Genomic DNA, 14,213 nt, shown 5'->3' on the forward strand with positions numbered 1-14,213 from the left:
GTAAAGGTTTTGTGTCATTTACTTTATTTTAATCTGCATATTTTATTAAAGGCCATATTTGGCCATATTTGAGTGCGGCCCTCGCACGGATACAATTCTGATGAAGTGGCCCACTGCAGAAAAAACTTGGACGCCCCTGAACTAATGGCTCACAGACAGAGGCCAGTGATAAGGTGATTGTATCCTCTGTGGGGTGATTTCTTTTCATATGTAAACTGGGAACTTTTGCAAGTGCTCGTGTTTAGCTGTAATTTATTATTTTTTTCTCAAGACAAGAAGGGCTTTGCTCAGATATTTTTTGACTATAAACAATAAAAAATAAATGAAAAAAATCTCACTTTTATTTGAAAAACCTTTTACTCATCTACCAAAGCTAATAAAAAAAAAAACTGTTAAATAGATTCTACTATTTATCCTGAGTTTATTGCAACTTTTTGGAAGTTATAGGGCAAGTAAAAGTAGCGTTTTTCCTATTTAAAAAACATTTTTTTTTCAAATCTAGTCCTACTGCCCACATGTCCTTATTGGGACATCTTTGAACCTGGCTTATTCAATTTAACCATATATATTTGAAAACTAGACATCCCAGGGTTGGACAGTATGTTAACCATTTCCATGAACGAGACTTTACCACCAGCCTTTGCCAAAGTTTGTAGTAGTGGTTTTATTTTCACACAAATTGTACTTCAGGTATGAATTTATAGTTCCTAGTATATGTCACAATCAAACAACATCCCAATATGTGTTCAGCAACATCTCTTGAGTACAGTGATACCTCCCATGCATGGGTTTGTCGGGTTGTTTGGGGGTTAACTTGGAACTTTGACATTTGGTCCTTCTGCCACCATGTCCTATTTGGGACATCTTTGAAGCAGGTCAGTTTAATTTACCCCATCAACTAATATTTTTGAAAACTAGACACCACAGGGTATTTTAAATGGCAGTATTTTAACCGTTTCCATGCACTAATTTTACCACCAGCCTTTGTCAAAATGTTTTGTGTTTTTTATTACACAATTTGTACTTCAGGTTATTTAAAAGATACAGCGCTAATTTTACATTTTGATAAAACTGGATGGTTCTCCTGACTGCATAATTATTTTTAAACATTACCACATTTCTATATATTTTTTTGAGGTATTTTTTTTTTTTTTTTAAATTACACGTGATTGGAAAGCTGGGCTCTATTGACTTGCATGATTGAATACAGGTACTGTATTCAACCTGCAAGGGGAAGCCAGAGTTCTCAAGAGAGTCTGGAGAGACCCTCTTGGAAACTTGAAAATCTCTCGTGCTGGCGCTTGAGAGGTCACAGTGCTTCCTTGGGTGGGTGTGCGGTGTCGCTGACTCACTCACTATCAAGGCATTTGGTCGTTAAGTGACTGTTTTTCTGTGACGTGCCTGGCACGTCATTGGTCGTTAAGGGGTTAAAACCAATCACACCTTGCAATAACTTTTTTCTGTTTACATACAAAATACTACAATTAAGGAATTTTACTTTCTGTAGTTTAATACCAGAGGAAATAGTAAGGGGTTTGAGCACTTTTGAATGGCATTATGCATTACTGTTTTAGTAGGAAATGTTTTGCTAGTTGGAAACTGCACAAAACAGAGAACCTAAGCAGAAAACACAAAAAAGGGCGTCGAGTATGAAAAGAATGTCAGTTTCTAGTGAAGCAGCATAAATACTCTTTCAAAGATTGCAACTCCCACCGCACCAAGAACTGCTTGGAATGTCAATGACACCAGTTTAGTTTTTTTCTGCCCAACGGACAGTCATGTGGATGCTGAAACTGCTAAAAGCTATATACATTCTTCAGAAAACTGCAATGACAAAACTTCTATTCAAACAGGGTATAAATATCAATTCACTGCCGTGAAGTCAGATTCACTGCAATCTAGTTAGTATTCTAGATTCTACACAACGTTGAACTATTCATGTATAGTTTACTACTAGTGTACTACTGTGTTTGTATGGTTCTTTGAACTACTTCACGTGAGACATGATAGTATGACCTTAGCATTTTGCACCAGTACTAACAATTCCAGGAGTCGCCTCTATCAGGAGTCAGCACAGATGTGAGTGACTGTTACATTTCAGTGCTGCCTGAACTTATGTTTCTGCATTCTCTTCCAGTGGTCCTGAGATAAGGGGGGCAGGGCTAAAGCACTTTTAAATCAGTTGCTGTGGGGATCAAAGTAAGAAGGAGAAACAGTTTCTTCCTCTTCAAAAAAACAAAAAAAAAATTACAGACTCCAGTTATGTCAACATGACATGATACAGGAGCTCCCTAAGCTCTATAATGAGTTCTTTTGATTTATTTTTAATCTTTTGAACACACCTTATATCCTTCTCATTAGAAATCAAAAACGCCATGAGGGCAGTATGGCGGCACTTGCAATTAGGGCTGCAACTAACGATAACTTTTATAATCGATTAGTTGGCCGATTATTTTTTCGATTAATCGATTAATCGGATACAAAAATTACATTTTTTTTCAATTTAAAATAATGTAATAAAAAACGTACAATTTACACTTTCATCTCTTTATTGCAATGGCCTCTCTCTATTCACCTTCTTATTTTACTGACATAATAATAAAAGCTACAAGAACCCAAACACAGTGTTTCTCAAACTAGGTTTTAATACAAAGTTATTAGTAAATATTAATTCATATGTTAACTATTTTTCATATTTAATAAAAACTATGAGAAAAAAGCCTTGTTTAAATTTTTTTTTTATTTACCAAACGGTTATGCACATCTGACCCCCAGCTTGCCACTCCCCCATATATGCCTTATACCTCTTATATGCCAGTGATATGCAACTGAGCCCATTGATATACCTTTTACCCCCAGATATGTTTTATGCCCCCCCTAATATGCCTAATATCGATATGCCTTATACCCCCTATAGGCCACTGAGCCCCCTGATATACCTTTTACCCCAGATATGTTTTATGCCCCCCTGATATGCCTAATATCGATATGCCTTATAATTCATAATACCCCCCATACACCACTATAACTCACCCATACACCACTCTGGCTCCTCCCCCTCCCATACACCACTCTGGCTCCTCCCCCTCCCATACACCACTCTGGCTCCTCCCCCTCCCATACACCACTGGCTCCTCCCCCTCCCATACACCACTCTGGCTCCTCCCCCTCCCATACACCACTCTGCCGCCTCCCCCTCCCATACTCCACTTTGGCTCCTCCCCCTCCCATACATCACTTTGCCTCCTCCCCCTCCCATACACCACTCTGCCTCCTCCCCCCTCCCATACACCACTCTGCCTCCTCCCCCTCCCATACTCCACTCTGCCTCCTCCCCCTCCCATACTCCACTCTGCCTCCTCCCCCTCCCATACACCACTCTGCCTCCTCCCCCCTCCCATACTCCACTCTGCCTCCTCCCCCCTCCCATACTCCACTCTGCCTCCTCCCCCCTCCCATACTCCACTCTGCCTCCTCCCCCCTCCCATACTCCACTCTGCCTCCTCCCCCCTCCCATACTCCACTCTGCCTCCTGTCAGCCACGGAGGTTCACAAGACACCAGGGAGCAGGGTAGAGAGGCAGAGTGCCGTATGGGAGGGGGAGGAGCCAGAGTGGTGTATGGGAGGGTGGCTCCCATACACCCATGACTCCTCCCCCCTCCCATACACCGCTCTGCCTCTCTGCCCGGCTCCGTTACTGACAGGAACTTTCACTGCAGCTTCATAGAAGCTTCAGCGTAAGTGAAGGTGAGTAACGGAGGCTGTCTGTGCGATGCAGACCCCCACCGGCTGACAGAGAGGATGATCCTCTGTCAGCCGGTGGGGGTCTAAACGATGCGCACAGACAGCCTCCGTTACTGCCCTTCACTTACACTGAGGCTTCTATGAAGTCAGTAACGGAGCCGTGTAGAGAGGCAGAGTGATGTATGGGAGCGGGGAGGAGTCAGAGGGGTGTATGGGAGGGGGAGAGAGACGGAAGTGAGAGACCGGCCGACAGTGAGGGGAATCCAGGTCCCCTGCAGCATTGCGGGGGATCTGGATTCTAGTGTTATAATCCGATCTCTGTTTGAGGTCGGATTATAATTTTTATAAATCGATAAAAATCGACAACGATTTTCATTATCGATTATTATCGATTTTATCGATTAGTTGTTTCAGCCCTACTTGCAATAGAATCTATTTAGCAGGTTTTTTTTTCATTAGTTTTTATAGATGAGTAAAAGATTTCTCAAGTAAAAGTAAGAAACAGTATATATATATATATATATATATATATATATATATATATACACATACATACATACACACACACACACATACATTTATTAAATATGAAAAAATAGTTGACATGAATATTTACTAGTAAAACTTTTTTCCTATAGAGTAGTCTTATATTCAGGCTTTTTCTTTTTTTTTCTACATATTCAAATTTTGGGGGGGGTCATCTTATAATCAGGGTCGTCTTTTTTTATCAACAAATGCATAGGTTTAGGCAAACTATGTATCCCACCTAATGATATAAACTCCCTTCCCCATACATACCAAACCACAATATAAAAACAAGATGACAGTACCCGCTGTAGTAAAAGTATTATATATATATATATATATATATTAGGGGGGGGGGGTATTCATCATTTGGGAACAAAAAATCTTTACTTGGACACACAGACTCGGACCCTCTTTAAATGTTTCCCTATCTACTCTGTCGTCCGCTTTGGACCCTGCGGCGACCTTGCAGGATCATCATCGATCGCCTCCTAAACTCTTCTAAAACAGGACGTTGACGGCCCGGGGAGGGGCCAGATATGGCCCCTGATAACGATCTCTGTGTTGCCAACGAGGCATTACAGCAACACCGTTTTTGTGTGACATGCCCAGACCATCATTTGTCGTCAAGGGGTAAGATATATAAGTAATACAGAATGTTTTCACTAAAACTTCCATAAATAGTAACTTATTAATTATCTTGTTTAACCTAAGTGCTTACCTACTCTCAGTACTCTTCTTTTTGTGAAGCTACTTCTTACGACCTGAAAGGCTTCTGGACATTATTACAACATTATTAAATATTGGTGCAGCAAAATGGCATCCAAAAACCCATACAAAACTCTTGTATCGTCAATAAATGCTACAAAACGTCAAAACATGGCTTCATTCAGAGGACATCCCACATCAGTGCAGACTAACAATATCCCATCAAATCTTAAGTCTGGTTTGGAAAGCAAATGCCAAAGTATAGCGAACTGGATTTACTGCAGGCTATTCACAAGGGAAAAGATGGAACTATGGACACTAATGCACAACTTGAAGTTTTCCTGGTCTTCAACTGCAAGAAAAAAAAAAAAACTACTTTGTAGGCTGCCTAGTAATACACGGTAACAGATTAACTGCCACCAACGGAAAAAAAATTGGAAGATATTTTTGTATATTCCCTTGTTAAGTATAAAATGCTTATAAAGTTGGCCAACAAATCTAACTCTAAAAGTTGGCCCAGGAAAAAAAACAGAGCCCCTACAATAGGCACTAACAAAGGTTAGTAAGTATCATCTCTACACATTTGGCCTTTTCCATGCTTTACCTCGAGGGAAATGTGTAAGGCCGACGATATCTCAGCAATGTACCTGTGTGAAAACTCACGTCCAGCTCTTACATGTCTAACCAAATACCTCTTGTGCATTTTGCACAATCATCGATTAAAGACGTAGGTCTCATCGGACCACAGGACATGGTTCCACTAATCCATGTCCTTAGTCTGCTTGTCTTCAGCAAACAGTAACTCCGTTACTGCACTTCACTTACGCTGAGGCTTCTATGAAGCTGCAGTGAAAGTGCCCGTTGCTGACAGGAGGCAGAGTGGAGTATGGGAGGGGGGAGGAGGCAGAGTGGAGTATGGGAGGGGGGGGGGGAGGCAGAGTGGTATATGGGAGGGGGGGGAGGAGGCAGAGTGGGGTGTATGGGAGGGGGGGAGGAGGCAAAGAGATGTATGGGAGGGGGAGGAGCCAAAGTGAAGTATGGGAGGGGGAGGAGCCAAAGTGAAGTATGGGAGGGGGAGGAGCCAGAGTGGTGTATGGGAGGGGGAGGAGCCAGAGTGGTGTATGGGAGGGGGAGGAGCCAGAGTGGTGTATGGGAGGAAGCAGAGTGGAGTATGGGAGGGGTGAGGAGGCAAAGTGGTATATGGGAGGGGGAGGAGGCAAAGTGGCATATGGGAGGGGGAGGAGGCAAAGTGGTGTATGGGAGGGGGGAGGAGGCAGAGTGGAGTATGAGAGGGGGGAGGAGGCAGAGTGGAGTATGGGAGGGGGAGGAGCCAGAGTGGTGTATGGGTGAGTTATAGTGGTGTACGGGGGGTATTATGAATTTCAGGGCATATAGGGGGTATAAGGCATATCGATATTAGGCATATCAGGGGGGAATAAAACATATCTGGGGGTAAAAGGTATATCAGGGGGCTCAGTTGCATATCACTGGCATATTATACTCATAAGGCATATCAGGGGCACAGTGGCATATCAGGGGGCACAGTGGAATCTGGCATATAAGAGGTATAAGGCATATATGGGGGCAGAGTGGCAAGCTGGGGGTCAGATGTGCATAACCGGGGGAAGTTTGGTAAATAAAAAAAATTTAAACAAGGCTTTTTTCTCATAGTTTTTATTAAATATGAAAAATATGAATTAATATTTACTAATAACTTTGTATTAAAACCTAGTTTGAGAAACTCTGTGTTTGGGTTCTTGTAGCTTTTATTATTATGTCAGTAAAATAAGAAGGTGAATAGAGAGAGGCCATTGCAATAAAGAGATGAAAGTGTAAATTGTAAGTTTTTTATTACATTATTTTAAATAGAAATTTTTTTATTTTTTTTATCCGATTAATCGAAAAAATAATCGGCCAACTAATCGATTATTAAAATAATCGTTAGTTGCAGCCCTAATTTTAAGATTAGTACAACTCTTCTTGTAGAAGCACTAGGCATGTAACTACTGGGTCTGTCTACTTAATAGCTGGAATAAGTTACCTTACCAAACACAGAACGCTCTTTCCACCATGGGGTCCACTTAGTTGTCAGGGCAGTTTGCAGGAGAGTTGGGATTTGAACTCCTTCATATCACTAGTCATTATGAAGGGCCAACATTGGCCCTGCACAATCCAAATATCAATGGGTGAGAAGACTGAAGTAATATCACTGATTTAACAATGCATTATATAGGACCAGGCAAACTCTTCATGCAACACAAGCTCTGTGGTCGGTAGCCCTTAATGTGTAGAGATGTCAAGGAGTTGTTATCACAACTCTCCATTTAGTGAATAAGCCCTCATTACATCTTAGAGATTCAGTTTAAACAGTGGAAACTACAGATTTGCTTAACCCCTTCGTGACAAAGGCTGATTTTACTTTTTGTACCCTTCGTGACAATGGCCGTTTTAACATTTCTGCGCTGCTCGTGTTTAGCTGTAATTTTCTTCTTTCCCGTTTACTGAACCCACACACATTAGATATTGTTTTTTTCAGGACAAGAAGGGCTTTCTTTAGATGACATTGTTTTGATTGTATCGTATTATTTACTATTAAAAAAAGTATAAAATATGGTGAAAAATTTAGAAAAAAATGACTGTTTCTAACTTTTAGTTGAAAAATCTTTTACTCATCTATAAAAGGTAATAAAAAAACCTGCTAAATAGATTCTACTATTTGTCCTGAGTTTAGAAATACCCAATGTTTTTATGTTTTTTTGCTTTTTTCTGCACGTTATGGAGCAATAAGTACAGGTAGCGTTTTGCTATTTCAAAGCCATTTTTTCCAAATCTGGTAATTCTTCCCCCCATGTGCCATTTCGGGTATCTTTGAAGCCGGCCAATGCAATTTACCCCATCAAGTCATATATTTTTGAAAACTAGACAGCCCAGGGTATTCCAAATGCTGGTATTTTAACCCTTTCCAAGCACTTATTCTACCATCAGCCTTTGTCAAACTTTATGGTAGTAATTTTTTTGCATTTGTTTTTTCACACACATTTTACTTTAGGTATAAATAAAACAGGTTCTGGTATATGTCACTATCAAAAAACACCCCAATATGTGTTTAGCAACATCTCCTGAGTACAGCGATACCTCACATGAATGATTTTGCCTGGCTGTTCGGGGGCAAAAGAGCCACATTTGGGGCATGCACATTTTTCAATGTTGAACTTTGGCATTTGGGGATCCACTGCCCGTGCCCTATTTGGTACATCTTTGAGCCGGGCCATTTCAGTATGCCCAACAAAACCATATATTTTTGAAAACTAGACACCCCAGGGTATTTTAACTCTTTGCATGCACACATTTTACCACCAGCATTTTTTTAAAGTTTGCAGTAGTATTTTTGTGTGTGTATTTTTCCCACACACACCTACTTTATGTATGAATTTACAGCTCCTGGTATATGCCGCTGTCACACGACACCCCAATATGTGTTCAGCAACATCTCCTGAGTACAGTGATCATTTTTGGGGGGAACTAAAAGGCCACATTTGGTACGTGTGCATTTTTCTAATTGGAAATTAGATGTGTGGCCATCCTTCCCCCCGTGTTAATTGGGACCTTGTTGAACCCGGCCAATTCAATTTACCCCATCAAATCATACATTTTTTAAAAGTAGACACCCCATGGGCATTTAATATGCCAGTATTTTAACTCTTTCCATGCGAGAATTGTTTTAAGCTAATATGCTAATTTTAGGACTTGCTCACAAAAATATATTTTTTATATATATTTATTTTTTTTTGCCTTTTTTTTTTAACATTTTTTTTCAACTTGAAGGTTCCCCTGATAGTGACATCAGTGGGAAATTATTTTTACATTTTACTGTTTTTTTACTATTTTTTTTTCTAATTATTATTAATTTTATTTTATTTTTAATTTATTTTTTCTAATCACACTGTGATTAGAAAGCTGAGCTCCATTGACTTGCATGGTTGAATGCAGTACCTATATTCAACCTGCAAGTGGAGCCAGAGTTCTCTAGAGGGTCTGGAGACCGTCTAGCGAACTTTTTAGACTTTATTGTTTCTTTATTGAATTTTCCCGGACCGCCGCCATCTTGCAGATGGCGAAGATCACCGGCAGCTGCGGCTGTGACCGCTCTCCGGAGCGGTCACAGCCCATCCAAAGGTAAGTGTTTGGTGTCGCTGGATGCCTCCTGATCGAGGCATTCCAGCGACACCATTTAAGTTTAGGAGGCGATCGTTGATCGCCTCCTAAACGCTTTTAAAACGGGCGTCCGCCGCCATACAAAGTATGGCAGATGTTGACGCCCCGGGGAGGGGCCAGAGATGGCCCCTTTGTGCCGTTAATGGCGTTGCTGAATGCCTCGAGGTCGAGGCATTACAGCAACGCCGTTTCGGTGCAGAAAGCGAAAATGTCCTGGCACGTCATTTGTCGTTATCGACATGAATTTCCGTGACGTGCCCGGACCGGCAATTGTCATCAAGGGGTTAATCAAGAACGTTCTGGCCAAACATACATACAATTACAGATGTGGAAATATATATAAAGCAACCAATAAAATGCTCATATTGACCGTTGCACAAGTGATCTGTATAAATATGGACCATACCCTTACGAAAAATTACTGCAGTTTTTCTGAAGTAATACTGCTGTTTTTTGGACATGAAAAAAATGCAATACTGCACATTTACTGCAGTATTACTGCACATTTACTGCAGTTGTACTGCATTTGTACTTCACTGTACTGCAGTTTTACTGCACATTTACTGCACTTTTTTTTATATTGCAAACCTACAGTTGTACTTCAATGTACTGCAGCTTTATTGCATTTGTAGTTCCGTACAAAAATAACTGCAGTACAGTGAAGTACAAATGCAGTACAACTGCAGTAAATGTGCAGTAATACTGCAGTATTGCATTTTTTTCGTGTCCAAAAAACAGCAGTATTACTTCAGAAAAACTGCAGTAATTTTTTCGTAAGGGTAGTATCCGTGGTATCATTTGACGTAAAGTTGATGTAACATGGAGGATAGAAAATTATCAGCAGCGCATGACCCCTTAAGAAGGCTGTTCTGCTTAGACAAAATGCTAATTGTGTTCTCTGTAATAGTAAACAAACTTTATTCTAAATGTAAAAAAAAAAAAAAAGAAAAACATTTCAAGAAGCTTTTTTTTAGTTTCTATAGCAACAATCAGTGCTTGCTTTTTTGGCATTCCATAAGAATTACTCAAAATTTTAAAATAATTAAATAATTATTCCTATTAAGGCTATGTGGGTAATCCTCAGTAGTAGAAAGTAGGTTTCTCATTATTAACAATGCCACTCAAGCAGAACGAACAGCATCTTTAAGATGAAGATAAAGCATCTATCTTCCAGCATTTGTTTTTCCCGTTCACAAAACATTATGAGTGATGTCAACAACAGACACAGATGTTTTATCTGTTCTGTAAGAAGACCGATATTACATAGTCTTCGGAAACTATGACGCAGCACAACAAGAAAGTATAGAACACCGAAAAGCTTCCAACCAGACTATAGTACGTTACATATAAACAAAAATAGTGCTGTAGAGCTGTGTAAGGCCCGGGTACGAGAAAGCCCATCGCTGCTCTGTCAGTGACCCCCGACCCCTCCCATGCAATTACCTTGTCAGCAGCTCGTCTCACTATCACGCTCGTATAGTACTACCGGGTGTCGTGCTTCCCCGGTAAACAATGTAATGTCTATACCGGGTGGGGATCGGACTCTGCTCTCAACGGATCGAGCCCGGGCACATATGCTGCATACAAAGAGTGAAGCAGGGGGAAGTTTGCTGGTGGTGTATTGGGTGCTTGTACCGCCGGTTTAGCTGTGTATATGAGTACAGGGTGCTCTGGGTTTTCCAGCAGACTCTCCCGGAATGTCAGTGGCCGGGATTGTATTTCGAAAGATCCGCCATTTTCACCTCGTCATCCTGATCAACCCCCTCCCCTCTTCTGTGACAGCCTGTGCAGACACAGAGGGGCAGGCGCAGCAGCAATCCAGCACACCGGAAGGAGAAAGAGGAGGCGGCACAAAGTAATCCACAGGGCACAAACTCTGGAGGGAGGAGGAGAAACAACAGAAGTACACCGCAGGAGGATAAAATGCATCACAAACAACGCGGAGCTACACCCATAGTTATCAGGCAAAAGCCGCAATGACTGTCCGATACACAACAGAATAGGACGGGTTGTTGGTAACACGAAAACAAGCAACGGACATAGAAGATCCTCAGCATGTAATGCCACACCTGCCACTGTTTTTGTAAATCACTATACGCACATACAACTCATATATAATTATATATATATATAATTATATATATATATATATATATAGTGATCATTGTTGACCTTATTTGCATTTGCCTACCCAGAATCCCTTGTGGTTGTGGCAGCACCATGGGATTTCATGGGGATAAAAAGGCTTCTGGCTTGTCTGGTAGATGTGGATGAGTGTTTAATAATGCTTCTACTATATATATATATATATATATATATATATATATATATATATATATATATATATATATATATATATATATATATATATATATATATATATATATATATATATATACATATATATATATATATATATACATATATATATATATATATATATATATATATACATACAATATTTTATAATTTTATATATATATACCAAGCAAAAGTTGTGTATATTACAATACTCACAATTTTGCCATTCAAATATTGGGCAAGAAGCTATAAATTAAACTTGGGAAGTATTTTGCACCTCTGTATTTCAGACTATGCTTTTAACTAAAAAAAAATGAAGGCTAATTTTGTTGAAGACAACTAACAGTGGAAAAGATGCACTACAATGCATTCCCTTAGATAAATAAAATGAAATTCTCTAATTTCCTTTTCTTCTAAGATGCTAATAAAACCAACGTGGTGCAAAAACAGCAATACTTTGGTCCCTCATAAGTAATGGTCAATTTTTCTAGCCGGTTAGGCACCAAATTTGTGGATAGGGCCCTACTGTGTTTAATTCCAAAACCAAGCATTCCTCCAACGCCTATGTACATGACCCGCAGCGCCTCGTGAGGTCACGAGGAACCAGTCAGAAATTTAAACATTTCTCATTCTCAACAGGTTGTCCAAAACAAGAGTAGTAAATAAATAGTAACCAATAAACAGAAATATATCCCTTTTCAAACATAGCTGTTGCAATATCAAAGCTTCTTGTAAAAAGCCAACGATAACAACACAGAAAATGCTCAAGCAAAAAAAAAAAAAAAAAAAATTTAGATTTTGAAATTCACATTAATTTTTGCATTTGGGATATGTTAGAAATTGCTCAACAGATTTATATACATAGGAAAATAACCTGACAAAATAAGAGTGATTCAATGTGTGAAAAGTGGTTTTACCATAGCAACCAAAAGACTGGTCCAGTCAAAAAACGGTTGCTAAGGTGCCACTTTTCTATACAAAGTCCCATAGTCACCAGTGAAATAAATTTGTAATTTTAGCCGGGCTGCAAATCAAATAGGTATTCACTTGCCCATGAAAAACAAACTTCTATTAAGGGAAAGTCAACAAACAACACTTTATCTGGATACGATTAAAGACATTTTTTGTCTAGAAATAATTACATATTTTAAACTTTATAAAATTGATAGAGCAACAGGATCACCGACTTGATGCTAAATAATGTTTTACATAGAAAATAAATCCAAGAAAAGAACCATTCTAGTTTTACAACACTTTCGCGTGTGTATTTACCATAGCATGCTCTTAGAAAATGATTGTGGTGTTTCTTTGTAAAATACACAAATTGATAGTATAACACATATGGTGCAAGGGCAGTGAGATGCAATTCACTGGTTAAATCCACTGACCCACCAGCATGCATATTCAGGAAGCCGACCCCACTCTCACCCTGTGCGATGCTACAAGGCCTCAGTACAGCCAGTTCACTGCTGTCATAGTACAGTTTCTGTCATTTGTATTGGAGACTTCCTTCCAAGACACAGATGCACACAGACACGGATCTCAATGGGCACTCACTTGATGCCCAATAAACATTTTAAGATCCCCCTCCCCTGTCAGCCATGATAAAATTTGTGCACTTGCCAGATGGGCAATTACACACCCACTGACTTAGCCATGTCCCCCACTGTTCACCTTGCTGGTCTGTGATACCCATGGGGAGACTCTGGCTTCCCACACCCATCTTGCGGTTTCACCAGCAGTGATGTTTGTTCAAAATGAGGTCTCATATACCATTTCCTCCTCTGCATCCCATAATATTATGCAACTCCTCCCCTGGAATGTAGGTTACTTTTACTCAAAAACGCTGATGACTTTTTTTTCTTTTCCTTTGGTTGGGAACAGGATATTCTGGGTGCCATGTTTCTTTCATAGTAATTGCCAAGGTTGCCAACTTAAATTTGATTTATTCCCATGTATATAAAAATTTAATATTTAAATATGCTATACAGGCAAGAGTATTGGGACACCTTTGATGAAACAGACAATAACCCCTTCGTGACAAAGGCTGATTTTATTTTTTGTACCCTTTGTGACAATGGCAGTTTTAACATTTCTGCGCTGCTCGTGTTTAGCTGTAATTTTCTTCTTTCCCGTTTACTGAACCCACACAGGTTATATAATGTTTTTTTCAGGACAAGAAGGGCTTTCTTTAGACATTGTTTTGATTTGTATCATATTATTTACTATTAAAAAAAGTATAAAATATGGTGAAAAAATGACTAACTTTTAGTTGAAAAATCTTTTACTCATCTATATAAGGTAATGGAAAAACCTGCTAAATACATTCTACTATTTGTCCTGAGTCTAGAAATACACAATGTTTTTTTATGCTTTTTTCTGCACGTTATGGGGCAATAAGTACAGGTAGCGTTTTGCTATTTCAAAACCATTTTTTCTAAATCTGGTAATTCTTCCCCCCAAGTGCCATTTCGGGTATATTTGAAACCGGCCAATGCAATTTACCCCATCAGATCATATATTTTTGAAAACTAGACACCCCAGGGTATTTTAAATGCTGGTATTTTAACTCATTGCATGCACACATTTTACCACCAGCATTTTTTCAAAGTTTGCAGTAGTATTTTTTGTGTGTATTTTTCCCCACACACCTACTTTAGGTATAAATTTACAGCTCCTGGTATATGTCGCTGTCACACGACCCCAATATGTGTTCAGCA

The sequence above is a fragment of the Sceloporus occidentalis genome, unplaced genomic scaffold, assembly GCF_023333645.1.
Source record: "Sceloporus occidentalis isolate IW3139 unplaced genomic scaffold, rSceOcc1.0.p SCAF_65, whole genome shotgun sequence".
NCBI classification, from domain to species: domain Eukaryota; kingdom Metazoa; phylum Chordata; class Lepidosauria; order Squamata; family Phrynosomatidae; genus Sceloporus; species Sceloporus occidentalis.